Genomic DNA, 24149 nt, shown 5'->3' with positions numbered 1-24149 from the left:
ATATGTTCATTTTTATAAATGGACAAAAATATGAGATATTTAAATATCTCAATTAAGAAGGAATGAAAAGAGCAAACATATAAGTCTATGAAGTTAGTCAGACAAATTCAACACTATCTCTTTTCTCTTTGAACTTTGCACATTTTATATATAGAAAAAAAAATCAAGATTATTTTAAATTACAGGTATTATAGAAGGCCATGGCCATTTTAGATAAGCATGTTACTTTACATAACTATAATCACAAGTAATTGACAATCATATTTTAATTTTAGATGATTCAAAAGTTTTCACTATAAATGAAACTTTGAGTTTTTTTCTCCTAGTTTATTTTTCTTTTTGAACTCATTGGCTACACATGGATAAGATTAAAAACATTGTCAATATTATGTTTTTGTTTTGTAGATAACTAAATGTAAATTTAGACATGTCCCTGATGAACAAATACTCTAAAAAATCACTTGGTGTGAATTTTTTTTTTTTTTTTTTTTTTTTTTTTGCCATAAGCTACACGTTACTAGTTCTAAATAAAGCAAATTTTATCAAGTCCACATAAAACCAAAGACCTACATAAATAGAAAAGACCAAAATATGAGGTTATGAAAATGGATTATATCATGGCACACCACTGACTTTTTCTATTTCTCTGAATCACTGGCATCACTTATTTAGTACCTTGTTTTAAAATTTTGTGCCCATTAACTTTGCTTTGACCAGAAAAAGCTAGCCACCTAATTTTTCAGTTATTTAAGGTCCCAAAATATTATTTTTTAAATAGAAAAAAAAAATGAAATTTGAGCTGTATCTCTGCCCTTAATCTCTTTATCAGAAAAATAATTCAACTTGTTCTTCTACTTGTTAATGAGCAGTCACCCCAAAATAAGAACTCCCCCACTGTAGCCAACAAAGCTTCTGTTCTAAGAAAAATATTTGTCTCCTTGTTTTGATTATTTTTGTCATTTCAGCCTGTCTCCACTGAAAGAAAGCTTTCAATTCCCCCTCCATCCACAAAATACCCCCACTTCTTTCTCATCATTGTGGGTTACCAGTTTATTTATCAGTTGTGGCAAATGGTAACCCTTTACACCACACTTAGCTAAATATTGTTTGCTTTAGGAACAAAGCACAGAGGACAAATATTCCGATGTGGTTTTCCACTTGGGGAGGGAGTGGGTCTAAGACTTGAACTCCAGCTGATTCTCATCCTCTTAGCCCCATGTAACGCAGCAGCTGAAGCTTCAAAGAACCCTCAAGGCTCTGAGGAGACATTGGACTGGAACTCACACAGAGGAGGCAGGCATTAGATTGGATGCAGTTAACCTGAGAAGTCCATAGCTGTAGGGCCCCTGGCAAGGAGAAAGCTGGAAAGACTACAACAGCACCCTGGGTTAATTATTATGTAAACAGCTCATGGGGAGCAGGGGCTCCTCTTTTAAGGACCCTCTGCAAGGGGCTTTTCTTGGTCAGGATTTATGCTGATTTCAGTAAACTAAATGTGGAATAAATGTTAACTCAAGCAAAATAATAATGAAAAGAAACCACCTCTATCCTACTCTACCCAATATGATTTTTTTTAAATCACCTTTAAACCAAAAATATTAGTGAGTAGCGGGGAGAGGTTGAATGGTAAAAGAGAGAATGCAGTGTTTAATTTTTTAAATAAGTAGTTTGGACCCACTGAATTGATTTCATGATGGATCCTCAGTTGGAAAAACACTGGTGTTGGGAGGCCAATTTATGACTGGTTCATTGAGTCTGTGAGTACCCCAGATGTGTGCATTTTAAAAGCAGAGTGTCCTGAGAAAGAGGAAGTATGGGGTTAGTTGCAGGGCCACCAAGAAGAAAAACCTATATTGTTTTCACCAGCGTTACATTTCCTGCAGTCAAAAGCTGATGTACAACAGTGTGGGCTATTTTAATAGTCTTGTCTATTTGTTTTTCTACAAATCTATCAGTCAAGTTCTGATAGCACTATTATTTCAGGCTTTTATTTTTACCAATGGAAGTGACAAAAAGCATGGTACAAATGGCAGAAATAAAGTTTGGGTGTTGGATCAGAGCACAGGCGATGGAGTCAGGCAGGCTTTGAATCAAAGTCTAGCCCTGCCATTTCCTAGGTGGTTTTCCCACATACTGTCTTCTCACCAGTTTCTTGTGAATCTGTGGTAGTTCATTATCTACCATTAATTATCTCTTCTGTTGTCATCTAGGGGCCAAAGTCTACTGAAACTTTCTTTAAGCAATATAACATAGTGGTTCAGAGGCAGACTTCTGGGCTTTAATACCAGCTCTTGGCTTACCAGGTACTTGATGTTTAACCTCATCTGAAAAATAGGAATAACATTTTTATCTACCTCATAGGGTATTTATAAAGATTAAGTGAGTTAGCCCTTGATACAGACTCAGGTACATATTATATGATCAATAAATGTGAACTAACTATGGAAATTCGATCTGTTCTTTAACTATTGACAACCTTGTGGGGTAAAAGAGGTTAATGTTTTTTTCATATGATTTCCTATATGTCAGCTACATAAATCTCTTTCTCTTTCTTGTTTCCTTGAATTAATCTTCACCAGATTAGTCACACTTCTATTGGTATGAATCAAGCACCTAAGCATAGCAGCAAGATAACATATGTGAATATAGAGCCAGCCAAGGAGATGGGGACTTCAGTCCTCTAGTGTCATCTTCTAAGGCCATGTCAAGCCTTCATCTGTTATAATATATTCCTGAAATTATTTCTTTGGTATTAATCTTTTCAATCTCCATAAAACAGCCAGAATTCAATTTTTTAAAAGTACAGGGAATATACTCATAGGTGTGAAAGGACCTTTGAGATATAATCAGTTTCTACCTTCAGACTGGTGGATACCTGTTCCCTGCATGACCAATTCTTATCAAGTCTGTTCTAAAAATATCTAATGGTAGAGATTGCTTTGAGGAGTACTGTGGTAGGCAGCCTCCAACAGGGCCCTGGTGATTCTCACCTCCTAGCACCCATGCCCTGTATAATCCCTTCTGCTCATGTGTGGGCTGCACATGGTAATTCACTTCTGACCCTTGAAAGAGTCACTCAGCTGTGCTATTTTGGATTCCTGACACATAGAAACTGTGAGATAATAAATATGTGTTGTTTTATTTATATATATAAATCGATATAGATAGATTAGATAGATAGATAGATAGATAGATAGATATAGATTTTAGAGAGGAAGAGGGAGATATAGAAACATCAATGATGAGAATCATTGATCAGCTACCTTCTACACACCCCCTACTGGGATCAAGTCCACAATCCTGAGTGTGTGTCCTTGACCAGAATCAACCCACGAGCCATCAGTTCACAGACTGATGCTCTATCCACTGAGCCGAATTGGGTAGGGCTGAATGTGTGTTGTTTTAAATAGTCAAATTTGGGATTAGTTGTCACACAACAACAAATAACCTATACTACCGTGTTTCCCCGAAAATAAGACATCCTCCAAAAATAAGACCTAGCGAATGGAAAGATAAGAAATTCCCTGAAAATAAGACCTAGTGCAACTTTGGGAGAAAAAATTAATATAAGACACTGTCTTATTTTCAGGAAACAGGGTAATACAGTCATTGATATCATTGAATCCACTGAAAAAAAAATTTTAAGAAATGTCTACTTTCTCTGCAAACTAAAAATCTATTGATTCTAGTAGTCAGGAATTGGGCAGTGCCTTTAATTCCTGAGTTAGACTTACAAGCTACAGATTTTCTGCTCCACCTTCTAGCCACATCCCTGCACTTCCCCCACTTGCTCCTATTTATCAGCCTGGGCTGACCTCCAACACCCCAATCCTGGACCAAAAAATTAACTCAATCTTCTGATCACAGCTTCTTTGAGACTGTTGACCCTCCTGGTTTTGGCTCTATCCAGACAACTATCATGACTTCAAAAGCACTGTATCTCTACAGCTATGGATGAAGCAAACCATTTGTTTCTCAAACTGTGCTAAGACCAAGTTATATTGTAAGTAATTTAAAAATATAGAATCCCTGAATTATTAAATAATGGGGCAATTTTATAATAACTATCTTTTTATGACATTATTTTACCTAATTATGACATTGTATACAATAATGTCATAATTTCTAATAAATTTCTAAAAGGAAGTTTGGGCTCTTGAGAATGAAGTGCTTAGAATTCATTGTAAAACCAATAACAATATGGTAATTTTTATCTTCAAACCAATAAAATGTTTTCTTCTTTAATGAATTTGAAATGCTTTTTAAATCAAGAATTTGTCTTATACTCACAAAACAATTGTGCAACGTATACTCCATGAAAAGTAAGAAACTGGGCTTTATGGGACCATAAAAATGAAACTAAAAAAGTTGGGGACCCTACTGTCTTGTGAAATTGGTTGGAAAAATATTTATCTTCCTTACTCATGTTTCACTTGAAACTTCAATCACTGGATATAAAAAATTAAAAATGAGCCGAAAGCGGTTTGGCTCAGTGGTAGAGCGTCGGTCTGCGGACTGAAAGGTCCCAGGTTCGATTCTGGTCAAGGGCATGTACATTGGTTTCAGGCACATCCCTGGTAGGGGGTGTGCAGGAGGCAGCTGGTCGATGTTTCTCTCTCATTGACGTTTCTAGCTCTCTATCTCTCTCCCTTCCTCTCTGTAAAAAATCAATAAAATATATTTTTTTAATTAAAAATGTTGAAAAAATAGATTATTTGTAGCATATTTTTGTTCTTCAAACTAAAATATTCACTTTAGATTTGTATTAAAACATGCTTTGGCCGAAGCCGGTTTGACTCAATGGTAGAGCGTTGGTCTGCGGACTGAAAGGTCCCAGGTTCGATTCCGGTCAAGGGCATGTACATTGGTTGCGGGCATGTCCCCGATGGGGGGTGTGCAAGAGGCAGCTGGTAGATGATTTCTCTCATCGATGTTTCTAGCTCTCTATCTCTCTCCCTTCCTCTCTGTAAAAAATAAATAAAATATATTAAAAAAAAACACACAAAAAAACATGCTTTGTATTTATTCCAACTGCCCTCCCTTGCAGGGCTGAGGGGACTGGGGGACTTCAGCTGGATGAGGCAGGGCTGAGAGGACTGAGCACCACCATCTTTGGCTGTGGGCACCGCCATCTTGTAAGGGCATGGCAGTCAGCATATTTCCTCTTTATTGGCTGTGGTTGCTGCCATCTGTGAGGGCATGATGATCAATTAGCATATTCCCTCTTTATTAGATAGAATATGAGAATACGTAAAGCAAATAATTTCTGACAAATAAATAATGTTTTAAGACATCTCCAATTTGCTACCTGATGTCCCATCTTATGTCAGTTCCTTGAAGGCAGGGATTTTTATCTGTTTTTTTTAATCCCATGGCCTGGGAGAGTGACCATGCAGCACGCAGTAGGTGCTCAGTGAGTATGTATCAATCAGAGGAATGGCCACTTTGGAAGAACAGGCAGGGATTCTTGTTGGCATTCTTGCTTTCATGCATCCTGCCATCACATGTTGATGAGTACAAAATAGATATTCTTTCCTGCTGATATTATGATTCTGGCTTTTAACGCCAATAAAGGAATTGTATTTAAATAGAAATAAATGTGAAAATGTTCTCATTAGCCTGAAGTCAAAATACAGAGAAAAAAACACCCTTCCCTAACCTGCTATTTATCTTAATCTTCTTTAGAGTGAGTCTTTGCAGTTTTCAGCCCTTAAGCGCCTTCTAAAGATGAATTAGATCAGATTCAAAAAGATGAAAGGAAGTCAAAGCCTCAGATTTAAAAATGAGCTAATTCCCAAATAGTGGCGCTGGGCTGCAGTGTGTACAAGCAGCATAGGGAGTTGCTCATAATAAGCTCAGATTCATTTGCTTGTTGGGTTTTCTTTACTTCTTTGTTCCTTCTTTCTCTTCCCCTCCATCTCTTTCCTTCCTTCCTTCCTTCCTTTCTTCCTTCCTTCCTTCCTTCCTTCCTTCCTTCCTTCCTTCCTTCCTTCCCTTTCTTTCATTCTTTCTTCTTTCCTTTTCTTTTTTTTTTAATATATCTTATTGATTTTTTACAGAAAGAAAGAGCGAAGGATAGAGAGTTAGAAACATCGATGAGAGAGAATCATTGATCAGCTGCCTCTTGCACACCCCCCACTGGGGATGTGCCCACAACCAAGGTACATGCCCTTAACTGGAATCGAACCCGAGACCTTTCAGTCTACAGGTCAACACTCTATCTACTGAGCTAAACCAGTTTCAGCCACTCTTTTTTCCTGATCTCAAGGCTTTCTAAGAAACTTGGAACCTGGCAGACAGAACCTTTCTTTCTCCTGTATGTCTTCCCACTTGTAAACCACTGTGAATCAAGGGGGCTATTTTTCTCTGCAATCTTCTTTTAGGAAAATAGAACATTTTTTTTTTTTTTAAGGCTGGTAGGAATTTTTCTCTTAAAAACAACTTCCATCCAGCTGGTGTGGCTCAGTGGTTGAGCGTCGACCCAAGAACCAAGAGGTTGCTGGTTTAATTCCCTGTTAGGGCACATGCCTAGGTTGCTGGATCTATTCCCAGCAGGAGCTATGCAGAAGCAGCTGATCAGATAATGTTTCTTACTCATCGATGTTTCTCTTTCTCTTTCTCTAGAAATCAATTAAAATATATTTAAAAACAAAACAACAACAAAAACAACTTCCAATTTATGTCTTGGGTTGGTACACATTTAAACCAAATATTTATCTTTTCTTCTCTTCTGTAACCGCATCTATATTTGATGAACTGTAAAAAATTTAACTTCAAAATTTGGAAATACAAACTTATATAGCTCTCTAGCAGTTTACAAATGCTACCTAATTTTACACTTCACAGGAATCCTATACATTTATAACCCAATACAAGGAAAGAAAAGTTTGTTACTACCATGGAGAGAAGTCCTTTTATTTCACTAGATTTTATTTAAGCAGAATACATGTTGAAAATCACATCTGACTTTCATTGAAATTTCTTAGGCAGTTAGATGTGGGTATCAAATAGGGAATGTGTTTTCTTTGAATTCTGTAGTTCTTCTACTCATTTCTTTATGTTCTTTTTCTTTTCTTGACCATATATTTTGTATTATTTTAATGAAAAATGTGCATTCCCTTGCTGGGGGGATTGAACTTGAGAGAATGTGTTATATCTTTGGGGTAGGAGAAGGTGTGCATTCTGATTCATCTTTTGATTGTGTTATCACATTCCTCAGAGCCAATTCAGGGAGGATAGAAATTGATCGTAAATTGCTTCTCTTATAACAAGAACATGCTTTCTTTATTACCAATTTGGTTTCTATTTGTATAGATGTGAAAAGGCTTATGTTGTTAGATTCTGTAAAATTAAATGAATGTGATTATGCCCTGAGAAAATGCTGTGAATGTATAGAAGCGATTTATAAATTCTCTAAATATAAAATATTAAGTAGAATCCACTCACTGCCAAGACATGAGGCAAGTAGTTAAATAAGTTTGAAAAATCTTTCAGTTCTCTCTGGCAGGTGGTGATTTTATTTAAATTCTTGTGATCAATCCCATAGCTTCTTCTGCCCTCCTTTGCATTTTCCACACCCATCCTTGCTTCTCCTCTTAAAGATAATTTGAGAAAGAGAGTAAAGGGGTAAAAAAAAAACAAAAAACCAAACACATTATTCTAACTCCTCACTAAAATTCCACCCAGATCAAGCCCTGACTATTTCACTCCCTACGAATCTCCCAACAAGAAAAGAGGCAGCTTCTTCCTGTGTTTGCCAGGACATCTCTAGGAGTCAGTCTTTCCCCCTTGCTCTCCAGATGCCATTGGAAGTGAAACCACATGTGGTTTCCTAACAACTCAGAGTCGGCCCCTCTTCCGTGAGAAGTTAGTCTGAGCATCATCGGTCCAGGTAGTCCCCATGAGAAAAAGAACAGGAGCTAAAACTCAGTACCTCTTCAGCCTTGCCCCTAAGGAAGGGAAAGAGTACAGCCACATTATGCGGGGTAGCAAAATAGTTCTCCTCCAGCGTGTCCCGCTTCCTCTCCTCAGGGCCAGCAGCCTCATTTGTTTGCTGCTGTTGTCATTTAACTTGGCCAGCTGTAAGTCTCTACTGATAGCAAGAACTTCCAGGAACGCTGTAGAGTACAGTGAGCATACATACACCCACCCAGAAGACACTTAAATCTGGGTTACAGGAAAGCCCAATATACCTTCATTTATTTCCTTACTCTTTAAAAACATCGTGCCAAAGTACTTCGTTCACTGCTTGCTTTTTAAAAACTTAAAAAATAATAATAATAACCTCCTGTCTCAGGCTCATGAGAACAAAGCTCCTTTATGCTTTTAGCTATTCACAGGGGGCCACCTAGCATTAGTGTCACCACCTGACCAAATCATAGCCCCTTGCTTCTATTCTTTCTCCTGGTAAAGTGTGTTAGGTTCATCATCCCCTTCTTTGTGTTTTTCCGCTGTTTTCATTTCCTTTTTTTTTTGGGGGGGGGGGGGGGGGTGACTTTTTGCTTCATTGACAGTGGTTCTCATGCTCATATTCCTTACTCACCTCTGCTCTTCCTCTGCTCAGGTCAGCACTGATTAGAGAAGATGGTCTTCAACCATGGTTATGGCTCTCCCACCTTCTGTCCATTCAAAGGAGCCCTGGTTTCTGTATCACACGCATGGGACTCCAGGCCTGGGCTGACCCTCCGTTTTCATGCTCCGAAAGCTAAAGTTGCTGCAAGATCTAGCTAGTAAAACACTGGCAAAGCAATATGCCGTCATGGTGTATCATCTCTTATTTCAAACAACTTGACTTTTCTAACTATTTTCCTGTCTTATTACTTCCAGATTAGCTGTCTTCTTCAAAGAGGTCTTTCCTGACTGGCCAAGAAATAAAGCCATGTGGTAGGAGAAGGAGGCTAAACTTGAATATGCTATTTTTACTTCTATGAGTCATTGAGTGCCCTGCCCTGTTAGCGATACAAGGGATTGGTTTCACCCGATGAAGAAATTCTTCTGTGCCAAAGGAACTGAAGGTAACACAACAGTCCATGTACTTCATAACCTGACTGTTCCTCAGTTCTCTCAAGGCAACTCATGGACACCCGGGGTAACATTGTCACCACAACAGCACAACATTTCACCACAACGAGTAACACCACAAAACTGTCTTCATTTGGGGATTTTCCTGCCTGATTGATTGGTCACCATAAGGCAAACAGACAGATTCCCAGGATCCTTGTATTTTCACTAGAATTTTGAAGACAAAGAGCCAACCAATGTTCTTTCTTTCCACCTACTTCCTTAAGGTGAAAACTGTTCGTCTTCGGGCTGCTTGGCCTACGTTGAATGGTCTCCTGAGGTTCAGTTATCAAGCCAGGCATGCGTAGATGGTAAACTGGGGCAGAGAGCACATATAATAGGAAGAACACTGTCACAGAAGTCGGAGAGATTTTAATTGTTATAAAGCAAAATACCCTGCTTTGTCTCTGGCTTAATTTAAATTTACTGCCAAAGGTCACATGATGCAACCAGCCATGCGGGCAGTCTTGAAGGCGCCCAAGGGACAGAGCTTATTCTCTATGAAGTGATGTCCAGGCAGGATGCCCTTTAGAAGTCTGCGGTTTCCACAGCAAGAGGCTGAATTGTGTTGCTGTCTGTAATTCCAGCTTATAAAAGACATGCAAAAAGATTATGTGGGATAGCAAAATTAACCAAATCTTACAGAGTTTAGCAACTCTATTAAAGACAGACTTGCTTTGAACATCCATGGCCAACATGATCTAGAAGAGGTGGATGGAGTACAATTGAGATTTCTGCCTACAAATTGTATGTCGTTAAGATTAAGCCATTGTTGGGAGATCTTTCTATACTTCCTGGATTTCATTCTGCTTTTGTACTCAGCAGATAACCTTTGATCATGCCTACAAAGGAAAGAGACCAAAACATGAATACTCCTGTGACTATAGAAGTCATTCAGATATTGCCATTGTTGGATATTTTAACTAGGTGTTTATGTTTTTAAGGTACTCTTTAATTATCAAACCAAGAACACAAATCTTTGGTTGATTAGTAATATCTGTTATAATTCTAATTGGATATAACCTTTAACTTAGCATTTCTACCTTTAAGAATTTGCCCCATAAGTATAGCTGTTCATTAGTCAAATGACATATGTTCAAGAGTACTCATAAGTTAAGAGTATTTAAATATATTCTGATCTATCCATTCAAGGTAATAGCATACTGCTGTAAAAAGGGGAGGGGCAAAATTTATATATTGATGTGGAAAGATCTCCAAGTTATATTGTTAAATGAAGAAAAAAAAAAATCAAGGGAAAGAACAATGAGAAAGGAAGGAAGGAAAGGAGAACAAAAGCAAAAAGGGCATTTACTTGCATATACATAAAATAACTCTGAAAGCTTTATCTCCTAGGAATAGCAACTGGCAGCTAGGGCTATTTTTTAAATTTTATTTTTTTACCTTTTGAATATTTTGAAACATTTTATGCCTTTTGAATTGTTAAAACTAAGTCAATACAGTCATGTCCTGCATAATGATATTTCTGTCAATGACAAACCTCATGTAAGATGGTAATCCCATAAGATATTAACAGAACTGAAAAATTCCTATCGACTAGTGACTTCACAGCCATCTCAACGTCAGAGTGCAATGCACTCTTTATAGTTGTTAATATAAGGACATCAAGGAAGAAAATTTTGTGTAGCTGCACAAGGTGTTTGTGTTTTAAGCTGTTAAGAGTCAAAAAATTTTTAAAAATTAACAAGTTTATAAAAGTGAAAAAAGTTACACTAAGCTGAGTTTGGTTTATTATTGAAGAAAGAAAAATATTTTTTACAAATTTAGTATAGACAAAATGTGCAGCATTTATAAAGTCTGCAACAGTGAGTAGTAATGCCCTCGGCCTTCACATTCACTTACTACTTTCTTGTGAAATTATCCAGAGCTTCCAGACCTGAAGCTCCATTCATGGTAAATATCTTAGACAGGTGTACCATTTTTTTAATCTTTTCTACCACATTTCTAGTGTATCTTTTCTGTGTTTACATATGCTTGGAGACATAAAAGCCATATTTTACAGTTGCCTGTAGTATTCAGGACAGTCACATGCTGTACAGGTTTAGAACCTCAGAGCGGTAGGCTATATGACGTAATCCAGGTGCGTAGCAGGCTGTCCCTTACAGGTTTGTGTTAAGTGCACTTCATGATGTTTGCACAGCGATGAAATCACCTCACAATCCATTCCTCAGAGGGCACCCCCGTGGTGAAGAGGTGCATGACAGTTCACATGTTCCCTGCACTGTGAGCCCAGAGAGGACATCTCTGTCCTCCTGCCTGTGGGACATCAGTGCCCAGCCCAGGCCCTGATGCACTGCAGGGGATCAGTAAAGGAGTATTTTCTGCATGACTGTGAGCCCCAAAACTATCTTTTCTAAAAAAGATATTTTATTGATTTTTTACAGAGAGGAAGGGAGAGAGATAGAGAGCTAGAAACATTAATGAGAGAGAAACATCGACCAGCTGCATCCTGCACACCCCCTATGGGGATGTGCCCACAACCAATTTACATGCCCTTGACCAGAATCGAACCTGTGATCATTCAGTCCACAAACCGATGCTCTATCCACTGAGCCAGACTGATTTTGGTGCCCCAAAGCAATCTCGTAAGCTAATAAAGAGTTGTTTTCTGACATGAAGATGCCAGAATAAGTGTGTGTGTAGTATTTCCCTCCTAATTCCTTTTACCAAAGCATTGTCACATTTTTTAAAAGTAAAAATATTGTCTAAAATATGGCTTATTTAGTCACTTGATAGCAAGTTGATTACAGAATACACATATACAAATAAAACTTTGTAAACCATTTTAATGAGAACCAGTAAAAAAAAAAAAAATAGTAAACTCAGTGAGTTCTTAGCTTTAAATTTCATGAACAACTTGGCATTTATTTGTTAATAATGTCATTTTACAGAATATTGAAGACCCTTAATGAAGCAATTTACCAATAATGAAAAGAGAGAGCCTCCAGAGATGCTTGTTGTCACACTCTTCCCACAGTTCAGTGACCATGTTCTCAATGTTTTGTATTCTAAATTTAACTCAAAACCACAAAAAATTCTTTCTGATCAACTTAAATTGTATACTTAAAAGGAAGGAGAAATGTAGAACACAAAGTGAAAACCAATCCATACTCTCTGCTGGTTTTGGTTATTGGATTCGATCTCAAACACAAATTAACATTTGGATCTTGATTAAATAAATGAATGTCATTTTACCGGTTAGCAAGCCTTTGCTGGTCTCAAAGTTGAGTTCTTCAGCTTGAAAGGTTGAAGTGGAGTGAAATAATATAAAATCAAGACTGATTATATGACTATGTCCTTTCCCCCATCTATTTTTCTTCTTTATTTAAACAAAATCATTTTAATTAGTCTTTTCCCCCCTTAATTATGTATTTTTAGAGTTGCTGGTTTTCATTTAACTCGCAGGTGAGGTTAATTCGGAATGTATGAACTTCTGCATTCTCAAGGGAGAGCTATGATTCTGGGAGAAATGCCCCAGAAGGGACCAGGAAGACTGATGGAGACTGAGGGGTTGGGAGACAAGAATGACTTCCAGTGTGGGCTCTGACAGGCTGCCAGTATTCTCTTGGTCCTGTGACCCTGGGCAAGTTTCACAAACTTGCTAACATTAATTTGAAACTCTGAAAAACGAGGGAAGTGCTACATGTCTTCAATTCTAAGACATCACCAATTGTCACATGATGCATCATTAATTAATATACAACTAAAATAGATATAGAAACAGTAAAGCAACAAGCAGACTGTCAAATTACAGCAGGGAGGGTAGGGAAATCTGGGGGAGATAAGAGATCAACTGAAGGACTTGTATATATGTATATAAGTACAACCAATGGACACAAAACTCTGGGGAGGGAGGGTATGTATGGGGGGGGCAATGTTAAAATATGTACACAGATAATAATTTAATAAAAAATGTTAAATATATATATATATATATATATATATATATATATATATATATATATATAACTAAGAAAACACAATTCAATGATGTGTCATTGTTTGTAGGATGTATCCTAACTTGCGAAATGTTTGCATATTGGGAGAGGTGGGGAGCATGCATATTAGATTCCTTGAAATGCAGTAAAGGTAAGTGAATTGAATGAGTGCAGGTAAATGGTTAGCACAACTCAGAACGTAATAAGTGCCCCCAAAATATTAGCTATGGTATTTATTCTTATTCTCCTCAACTTGAGTAATGACGTATCTTTGGTGTAAGTCCAGCTGGACCGAGAGCAACCTGATGCACTAGCAAGGGACAGGATAGGAGATTGAAATGTAGACCACGCACAATGGGGACTGATCCATACCTCTTGATTCTAAGGTCATTTGTAGCATACATGTATCCATTCATGTATGGTTATGGGAATAGTCACAAGGTTTAACTGTAAAATAATTCTTTCATTGAGTTTCTATCAATATTATTGCTATTGCTGCCCATCTGTTATTTTTTTCCTCCTTCTCACTAATTTCCTATTTCAATGTCCTTAATGATAATAGATAAATTCTAAATGCTATTGTGATTTTTACACAGGCCTCAGAAACAAAGCTAATAAGATATTAGAATTAATTTAGGTACTAAATTTATTTAAAAATAACCAAAAAGCTGCACAGAAACAAAACCCATAACGACACCCTCTCCCAATTTTCTTGAATAACTCAAACTTTTTATTTTTAAAAGCTCCTTAGATTCAAAGTGGTAAATATATGTACTAATTGTATTTATTTCATTTAATCAAACAGAATGTTATATATTAACTCTCTTTTTTCTGTAACAACTTAAGGAAATACATCTGTGAAATCCCAAGTTTCCTGGGAATCACAGCATTTGGATTCGAGCTCTGTATTTTGATTTTGTTATTATTACACCTTTCTGAGATTTGCTCCTTAAGCTTTCTCTCTATCCTACTTTAAAATTAAGGGTTTATCATGAGAAATGTTATTTTTCATACAAATGGCCCAAGGCCAGGTTCATGTAAGTATTTATTTAACCATTTGCCCAAAAAAGATCTCAGGCTTTAAAACTCATGTTGTAAAGGCAAGTGCTATTTATTCCAGCTGACTCCATTTGTTCAGGATTCGAAGGTTATCACATGTGCACGAGGCTAGAAGAACCCTCGCTCAAGGAGAAAAGTGAACTCTCCACAGCCCTGCTTACTTGCCAGATTCACTCCTTTGTTTATCACAAGTTGGAACAGTTGCCAGTGGTCTCAACGTTCTTTCCTTGGGATTTTTAAAAAATGTATTTTATTGATTTTTTACAGAGAGTTAGGAACATCGAATAGAGAAAAGCATCCATCAGCTGCCTCCTGCACACTCCCTACTGGGTATGTGCCGGCAACCAAGGTACATGCCCTTGATGGGAATCGAACCTGGGACTCTTGAGTGCGCAGGCCGACGCTCTATCCACTGAGCCAAACCAGTGAGGGTTTTCCCTGGTGTTTTTGAAATGGTTTTCTTTTTACCCAGGGATTGCTGGCATACTGGGGTGACAGTCTGCGCGTGGCATTTCTCTTCTTAAAGCCACTGAACTGTTTCCTAGGTAAATGGTGCTCTCTGGCATCCAGTGCCATTCGCTGTGGGAAGCCTCGAGGACCCCATCAGCGTCCCACAGGGAAGGCCCTGCTCCTGCCCCTCTTAACCTGGCTTCCTGAGCTGCCGAACCTGTCAGCCCTGCCCATGCGGCTCAGCTGTCACAGGCACCCGCTGGGGCTGACAGGGGCTTTTCTGCAAGTCCACCTGTGGGTCTGCCTGCGGAGTCTTTATCGCACTCAGATTGCTTCACAGAGTGGCTACAAGCTGTGGGGTGATGCTGTCACACGGAGAGAGCGGTCACGCTCTCAGAGCACCAGGACAGAGGTCCCCGAAAGCTCACCGTTTAGCGAGTTTCAGAAAACTTTTAGGAAAACGGGACTCGGGTCAATGTAATTAACTGATAATCTGACAGGAATACACCAATTGACACCTTGGCCTGGGATTTTAGGCACCAATGAAAAGCAGGTGCAAAATGTTTCATGTATTGTTATTTCCTAACTTCTAGAACGTTTCATCCGGCTACTTCCTGAGTTTCCTGTGACATTTTCCCCGTGATGTAAAAAGTCAGCATTAAATACCAATCTTGACAGAAACAAAATTATTGAAATAGAAACACAGCTCATGAAACAACAATTTTCTATACAATGAAATAGCTTGATCGTTATAGCACTCCTCGGAGCAGAGACGCACTGAGCATGTGGGAAGCATTAGCTATTAAAGCCATCGCTCACGAGCTGCTTTGGTGCGCCTCCTTTCAGAGCCCGGCCGCTGCTAAAACCTATCAGTCGTGCTCATCTGAGTCTCCTTTTAGGTTTAAACTGGAAAAACGGCCACACTCTTTATAAAGCTCCCCTCCCCTTTTCCCCCAGATGTGTACAGCACGCAGTTACAAGGAGAGCCTCCTCTGAGGCCTTATAGAAGCTTCTTTGATATTATTAAATCCATTTTTAAACTCTTTTACATCTTTAAATTACATTTTGTTTTATTGTTGTCTTACCCTCTCATCTCCATTGTCATTAGTTATCTACTTTTTTTTTTTTAATATACAAAATGTCACACCTTCATGCATACTACCCAAACTGAACCTAACAAAACAATAATCCACGATGGGTGGCTTGCCTCATAAAATTTCTTCTCTCATTTCTTCGTTCTCCAGTTTGCAATACTTCTCTTACTTATTAGCTGCATTTTTCTAAAAATAATATGAATCCCATGGTATTTTTTTCTAAGAATGTTTACAGTGTCAGCCGTCTTCCTAAACCGTTACCTTCTGTGGACACGTCACCATTCTTTGGCACTTCAGTAATAGCAGCTTTGCATTACATTTTATGTAACTTACGTCCAGTCCATTCAGACATTTCTGTATTCCTTGTGTATAGATCCCCCAAACTCTTATTATCACAGCGCTATTCTGGGGGCTCTATGCTTTATTCTATTTATAATCACTCGGCATTCTTTCCTTTGGAAGAAAGAGAGCAACTCAACAACCAATACCTGTTTTTCTCTTTAGCTCTCAATCAGTCATTTCCAACCATATGTACATGCATTTCCCCCTATATTTATATCTTCTTAGGATTGCTGAACATGTATTTGCATTGTTCTCTTCCAAATTCAAGTTTATGTGTCTCCTTCTTCCAGAGTAGCTGCATGCGTGATTTTTCAATTTTAGGATGCAAGTGCCATCAATTCCTTACCCACCAATGTTATCTTACTATCTTGCTCCTCCCCCCACTCTTTTTCTTTTCTTTTCTTTCTTTTTTTTTTTTTCAATCATTTTGATTGGGAAGGTTGAAATACCTCCTTTCACCTGCTCTTTCTCTCTCCGTATTCAAGTGGAAACAAAAATAATAAATAATAGTCACCGAAGAAGTCAGCACTGAACTCATGATCCCCTGTCCTTTGCTTCCTGAGAGGGCCTTTAAAATCTATTTACTAGGAGGCTTTAAAATATATTTACCATACCATACTTACTTCCAGGAGGCAGTAAAACTTCCTTAAGATGCGACACACCTAGTTACTTGAAACTAATAATAAATTTGTATGCATAATACATACAATAGGTAAATGTGAAATAACTTTAGTAAAAGGAAGAAAGAACATTTAAAATTCCATCTAAATAAGACTTGCCCTGTGGTTGGCAGGCAGAATATTTCTTCATGAGTTCTTTTTTAAAGCATGAATGTATGTAGATCACATGTGTTTTCTTTATCACTTGAGATTTAATAGTACACATCCTAAAAAGATGTTTCCATGTTCTGACACAGATTTTGTATGACAACTAAAGAAAGTTACACTCTATGGTGAGTCCTCTTCTAATCCCCCTCCCCAAATAAATACTAAAAGACATTAAAAATCATTTACCTTTATAAAAGTTTTATACAGTCCTTTGACAAACTATCTCACAAGCTTTCACAACAATTTGTGATGGCATAGCAGTGGTTATCATTATCCTCCCAATGTTTTAGATAATATAAGAAGCTCAAACCCTATGGCACATGTCCAATATAATAAAGGAGGTGATAGAGCCGGAGCTCAAACATGGTCTGCTACAACCAAAGCCACAGCTCTCTCCACTCTGGGACTAGTTTAGGATGCTGACCTCTTAGTTCATGTTCAAATTTTAAGTCAGGATTCCCAGATGGAAACCCTTTCTTTGCCACTAGCCAGCTATTTATGCTTCTTCTCTCTCTCTCTTTCACTCTTTTCCCTCATAAAATGAGCAGGTATTTCTCAAGTTTCTCAGTTTTTCCCTGACTTTTGCAGCGTCAAATGCAACACTACCTCTGGTCTGCCTCTTAATACTAGTAATGTTTACAGCTAGCCTCAATTATATTTTTTTCATTAATTATTCATCCTTAACTCATATGATAAATTCCATTTTACTTTATTCTGTTTCTTTCCTGGCTTCAGTTTTTGCTTGTTAAAAGTGTTCAGATTCATATCCACAGATACTGATTGAGTATCTGCTACATCAGATGATGCACTAGGTCCGCAAGGCTGCCCATTGAGCTAGGAACCATTCTCCCCCTCAAGCCAAGACACCACCATTGAAGCATGCTTCACATGAGCCCTGCCTTCCTCTCCCATTTCCCCCAGATCTTGGGCTGAAGAAGCCTGCATTTCATCTCACCATCCTCCTTTTCCAAATCTTGATGGTCCCCCTTAAATTCATCCTCAACCAGAATCCTTCTCCCCAGAAAATCAGCACCACTGCTTTCACTACCTTCCCCCACACCCAGATTCTCTTCCCAATTTCTACTTCAGGATGTCCTCTGGTCCAGTTGCCTTTCACAGTTTCCAACACTCCCATCTTGCCATGCCAAGCCACTTTTTAAAAAATTTTTACCTGAGCAATGAGTGTTAGTATTGAGCTCTGGAGAGATGAAGGGCAACTTGCAAACATGAGAAGAGGGGGAAATAGATATCACAGCGAGGATTATCTGTCTTTATTATCTGGTCACCTTGGCAGCATGGAGCAGTTTATAGTAAGAAGGAGAATTCCCCATGGAAAGTGCACCCAAGGGACACAAACATCTGAGAACTTGAGTTCAAGTGTCAGCTCTGACAATCTCTTCCTAAATGACCTTGCTGCAAATAACTTTATAACACAGGAGTGCCAACAGTATACATTTTATTTTATTTTAAATATATTTTATTGATTTTTTACAGAGAGGAAGGGAGAGGAATAGAGAGCTAGAAACATCAATGAGAGAGAATCATCAGTCAGCTGCCTCTTGCACACCCCCTATTGGGGATGTGCCCGCAACCAATGTACATGCTCTTGACCGGAATAGAACCCGGGACCCTTCAGTCCGCAGGCCGACGCTCTGTCCACCGAGTCAAATTGGTTTCTGCCCAAAGGTATACATTTTAAATTCCCCTTTATGGCATGGCTTAAAGGAGCTAATTCATATGGATCGGCTTTGTGCAGCTGCAGGAGGTGAGCTAAAGATATGAATTTTCTAGAGCTGCTGAGCATCTGGGAGAGGGGATAAGGAGCAAGAGAGTGGAGATAGATTAAAAGTGGAGGTGAGAGGGGCATGAAGACCAATTCTGCACATTCTGTAGTTTTATAAGGACCCCTCCACAGCCCATAGCACTAATATTGCAGCCTTAGACCCACTGCCTGAATTAAGGAATCCAGATTCATCCAAAGGCTGGGAACTTCACCTGTGCCCAGATGGGACAGGTACATGCTGGGAGCTCACAGTCACATCATCTTAATTCATGCCTGTAATAGAAGAGAATTCCTGCCTGGCTGGGTTGGCTCAGTGGTTGAGCATCAACTCATGAACCAAGAGGGCACTGGTTTGATTCCTGGACAGGGCACATGCCCCAGTTGCAGGTTTGATCCACAGTAGGCGGCATGCAGGAGGAAGCCAATCTCAATGCTTCTCTCTCATTGATACTTCTATCTCTCTGTCCCTCTCCCTTCCTCTCTCTCTAAAATCAATAAGAACATGTTTTTTTAAAAAGAGAAGAGAATTCCCTTGTCCAGTATCCCTATTCAATTCCATCTCTTCTCTAAGAAAAAGAAAGGGGGGCAGTCATATATCCCAAGTTCAGTATCTGCTTCTGATGATGAGGTTGTACAGGGGGAGCCCCTGTGTAAGAGAATCTTTAGAGAAAACATCTGAGCGGCAGGCAGTGTTTGCACCAGGCCTCTATGAACCTCCGTCCTCCAGCTTCTACCCCCTCTCCCTCTGCACCATCTTTTACCTTTGGGTCCTTCCTTCTTGTATCTACAGCAGTTGTTCTTGGACAACTTAACTGTGGTTGCCCTCTTATCCCCTCCTGTATTCTCTGGTTCTCCATTCTGATTCTGCCATTCCAAGATACTTGCTTACTTCATGTCCACAAAAATTGGATGTGGTTGCCCTCCCACTCAAACGATTTTTTGGCTAGGAGTTTTTCTAGCCTCTTCTATGGCACGTCTTCTTCGCGGTTTTATTTTCCGGACTAACACGAAATCACTCCTCTGATTTACAATGTTGCTGCATTTCTTTGGCCCCTTCTGGCAACCATTCGAGTTCTGAATACTCTGGGCACAGGACATTTTTATCTGTGACCTACTTATAATAACAGTCCTGTGAAATCAGGTCAGAAGTTCCCTTTCTTTTCCAGAAATGTTGTCCAAAGTCATCATCTGTTACCCTTCTCTTAAAGCTTACCTCATATGCGCTCACTCACAACTGTTTCTGGACATGGAACGGTTTCTTGGAAGTAAATCAGGTGCCCGTACAACCAAAGTTCTACACTATTGTCTGTGTTGAGTTGTTGCCTGCCCTTTTCAGCCGCACTTGTGTTTTATAGAATAAGAGTCTCCTTTCCCCTTTGTAACACTAACTAGGTCTTTATTTCTCTTTGTTTATCTTATTTCCTTTCTGGGATTTTAGAAAGATCAACCTGTTCAGCAGCAGTAGTTAATCGGCCCCTGCTGTATGCAAGGCATAGTTCTCAGTGTAGAGAAATAGGAATGTAAGACATAGTCCTGCCTTCTAGAAAATTATAATCTAGTTGTGAAGTCAGGTCACACAACCCATATATCATGAGTTGTACTAAGTGGAGCACTGAATTGGAATCCAGAACTTCTTGGGCCCAGTCCAGTTCCACCCACAACTCAATGTGGAGGCCTCGATGAAGGTTACTTCTGTGTAGCCTAGTCACTACCCCAGCCACTAAGGGTTTGTGTGGGTGACCTGGGTTCAAGAGAATTGCACTGCACCTGGGGGTTGTTAAACAAAATGAAAGTGGAAACAAGATCAGAGGGACCCTTGTTTTAAAGCATAAATAATTTTAAGACTATCACTGAATGAATTGCTCCTGCTTAATTTAATTATGTTTCTTGTTTACTTATTGTATCAAGACCCTGAAGGACCCTCCATAGTTTATTAGTCAATAGATTATGTATGTGGGAAATAATCATATTTTATTTATATTATATTGCATAATCATTATATGTGTGTGTGTGTGTGTGTGTGTGTGTGTGTGTGTGAATGTGTGTACTGTATTCGTGTTTAGGTCCAAATTTGAAAGTCATTAACAGGATTTTGTTCTTTAAATTGATCCTTCAGAGCACTAGTCTGCCCCCAGGGGGTGGGTATCTCTGACATTTGGCTGCCTGCCCTCTGGTTTATGTCCCAGAGGGCATCTTAGTATTGATGAAAAGGGGAAATTAGCGACCGGACAATCGGAGGGGACTGCCTGAGGTGAGAGAGCCCGCAGGGCCAGCGCCAGGAATAGCCTCCGCAGGATTCCTGAGCGATAAAGGGGCAGCAGCGGTGACCCAGGCCGGCTTCCCGGTGCGGGCTGGAGGTCTTATCAGTCCTCGTCCCTCTGTCCTCTCCAGAAAGAGGTGCTGCGGGAGGAAGGCGGGCGACCCCAGGCCCGCAGGCAGGGCAGTGGCTGAGCTCTCCCGGGGCAGAAGCTGCCGCTCCTCCTTCTTCCGTTCGTCCTTGGCTGGCCTTGCCCTTGGCTGGCTTTGCCCTTGGCCAGGACCGCCCTCCCGCGGCCCCGTGGCTGGCTCCGTGCCCAAAGCGGCGGGCGGTGCACCCGCCAGCCCGGTGGGAAGCCCGGACAGACGTGCGCCTCCTTTTCAGCCCGCGCCGCCCCATCACTCACTGAGGACAGACGCATTGTTCCCGGGAGAGGTGGCAGCTGTCGGCCGCCGCCCCCTGCGTCCCCTCCCAGTGCTCCCAGCACTTGAGCAGCACCTGCTAGGAGAGTCTGGTGGTGGAAGGAGTGACGCTGGCTGTCCCTGCAGGGGCTTTATGTTTTCTTTATGTTTTTGCCATGAGCGGGGAGGCTGGAGCTGTCCCTTGGGACCAGAAAGAGCAGGGATGGGGGATGGGGAGGGGGGTGAGGCTCCAGGCGAGTGAGAAAACCAGCGTGGCCTGAACCGCTTCGCTGGGCTAAGGGTCTCCCTCTCTGCCTCCCACCTGACTCCGAAGGACTGGGTTGTTTAGGGACTTTTCAAATCACCTTGTTTGTCATACTGCGAGGAGACAAGTGCACCCTCCACCCTCCCATCCCCCGAGGTGGAATCTGCATCTGCCCCTGTGAAGGGGCTTTGCAGAGTGCGCCTCACTTTTCCTGGGAGGGAGGGTGGGAGGGAAAAGGGCCCCCATTGAAGGACTGAATTTCATGAACTTTTTAAAAATGAATGTTTCATTTGTATAATGCAAATGCATTTCCAAATGCCTGCTGAAACATCCCCCTCCGGTCACTTCAAATAAGATGACAAAACCTGGACTTGCTCTCACTGCTCAACTTATTGTATTAATTACAGTCTTACCACAGCCTCCTGGTGCAAATCCCAGCTCTTCTTGCCTTTCCCTCCACTTCACCTGGTGTGGCCCAGGAGCTGAGAAGTCTGTCTCTTCTGCCTGTGCGCCATCTTTTACAGAGGTCTTTCTTAGTGTTTTTCTTTCTTTCTTTCTTTCTTCCTTTCTTTCTTCCTTTCTTTCTTTCTTTCAGTTTTTTGTTTGTTTTGTTTTGTTTTGTTCTTAATTCTCACCCAAGGATATTTTTTCCATTGATTTTTAGAGAAGGTGGAAGGGAGGGGGAAAGACACAGAAAAAGAACCATTCATGTGAGAAAGACACATCCATTGGTTATGTCCTGCATGCACTTGACCATGGTGGGGGATCAAGCCTACAACCAAGGTACATGCCCTTGACTGGAATCGAACCCTAGACCCTTCAGTCTGAGGGTTGAGGCTCTATCCACTCAGCCAGACCAGCTAGGGCTTCCTTGGTGTTTTCATGGACACCTCTGTCTTAGCTCAGGCAGTAATCTCTTTTCCCCTCCTGCACCATAGTCACGGTCTGCAGTCTCTCCCTTTCCAGACTGCTGCCCCCTCGTTCAGGGTGTATGGTGCTGTCATTCTGTCATCAGCTGATCATCTCAAAGACATGAAATGACTCCTGGTTCTCTATAGCAAAACAGACCAGCTCCTTGGTTGGGCAGTCAAGACTTTGCAAGACTTTATATGCTAACATGATTTGCTTTCTCTCCATTGAGACTCCTGGTTTCCAACTCCCCCAAGGCTGCTGCTGTTAACAGAGGGGTTTACTTCCAAACAGTTCCTCCGCAGTGAAACAACTATCTAAGCTGGAGGGCTTCGCCTTGAAAGCATCGTGTGTAATGTACCCAACAACAGCAACACACGGCGTCCCACTGGACTCTGATTTCTGGAGGAAGGAACAAGTTTGTGCAGTGCTAAGGAAGTTCACAGTCTGCCAAGGGTGGTAAAAGCAATCTCTTCTTTCATCTATTTTTGTAAAAGTAGCAGAAGCTATCTCTCATTTCCTGGGCTGATAATTTTATCCCTCGTGACCTGTCTTTAGCCCCAGAGAAGGAAGTCATTTCATTTGAGCCATGAGAATGGAGAGAGAGGTACTTGTGGCCCTCCCACATCTCCTTGTCAGCACGCAACCCCTTCTGTTGCCACATCTTCTCTCACCTGCTTCTGGCGGTAATCTTGCCAGTAAATGGCAAGAGGACAGAAGAATTAGCTGTTGGAGTGGTGACCCGACACAATGGGCTGACCCAGGCGTCTAGGAACACTTTATTTATTTGATAGCGTTTCCTCAGGACTGACAGGCAGCCCTTCCTTCTGAGACGGTTCTCAGGCTACAGCAGATTCTGACATCAAGTGGGTGCAGTTGGGAGGAGGCTAGACGCGACCTGCGTACCTACCGCATGTGGTCCTAGAGACTCATCAAGGTTGTGCTTCCTGGCAAGTGAGCCCCACGGAGCCCTGCCAGAATGCTGCTGGTGCTGCTGCTCCTGCTGGGAGAAAGAAAAAGAACCCACCAAGCACCTGAGGGTCAGGGCTGGCACCCATTCTCTGAGCCAGCAGAATCAGTAAAGAATGACGTGCCTGCGTGTCCTTGGAGTTAAAAGCACACACACCCGTTCAGATCTACAGAATGACGAGCTCATGCTTCGTAACCACAGCTGTGCACACTGAAAACCTTCAGTGGCGTGTGATGCAGACAGAGCGTGTGCCAAACGATGTCACTGCTCAGCCAGAGCAACATTTTGAAGGACAATTCCAAGAGGATGTTTTTCTTTTTTGCAGCAAGTCAAATATCAGACGGAGTGTGTTTGGGTTGTGGTTGGGAGGTGGGAGGGGGTGTGCGTGAGAGGTGGGAAGGTGAGTAAGGAGATGTCAGTTTATTTAGAAATAAATAGCTGTTTGCTTTCTTATCTTTTGCACCAAATACAGAGATTTCTCTAAAGATGTGTACACCGGAGCTCGGTAGTTGGTGGGAACTTAAGCTGCGGCCCACTCCCAGGGGAAGAGGTCTTGGGTGAGTCAGACGCCTGTGGATGGTGCACATTCAACACAGTCACGGCGTCATGTGGCACATCCTAGAGGGAGATGTGCTGGAGCTGACTGGGAGGCTGGACGTGTGGCTGACCTGGCACAGAGGGGCACCTCAGCCTTCCTGAGAGAGGGAAGGTGGGACACGCCGCATGGCAGCCACACGTACTCAGGGTACTCTGGCCTTTGGAAGAAGCACCCTCAT

The sequence above is a fragment of the Pipistrellus kuhlii genome, unplaced genomic scaffold (assembly GCF_014108245.1).
Source record: "Pipistrellus kuhlii isolate mPipKuh1 unplaced genomic scaffold, mPipKuh1.p scaffold_m20_p_5, whole genome shotgun sequence".
In the NCBI taxonomy this organism is placed as follows: Eukaryota; Metazoa; Chordata; class Mammalia; order Chiroptera; family Vespertilionidae; genus Pipistrellus; species Pipistrellus kuhlii.
Note: the sequence above shows the minus strand (reverse complement) of the source record.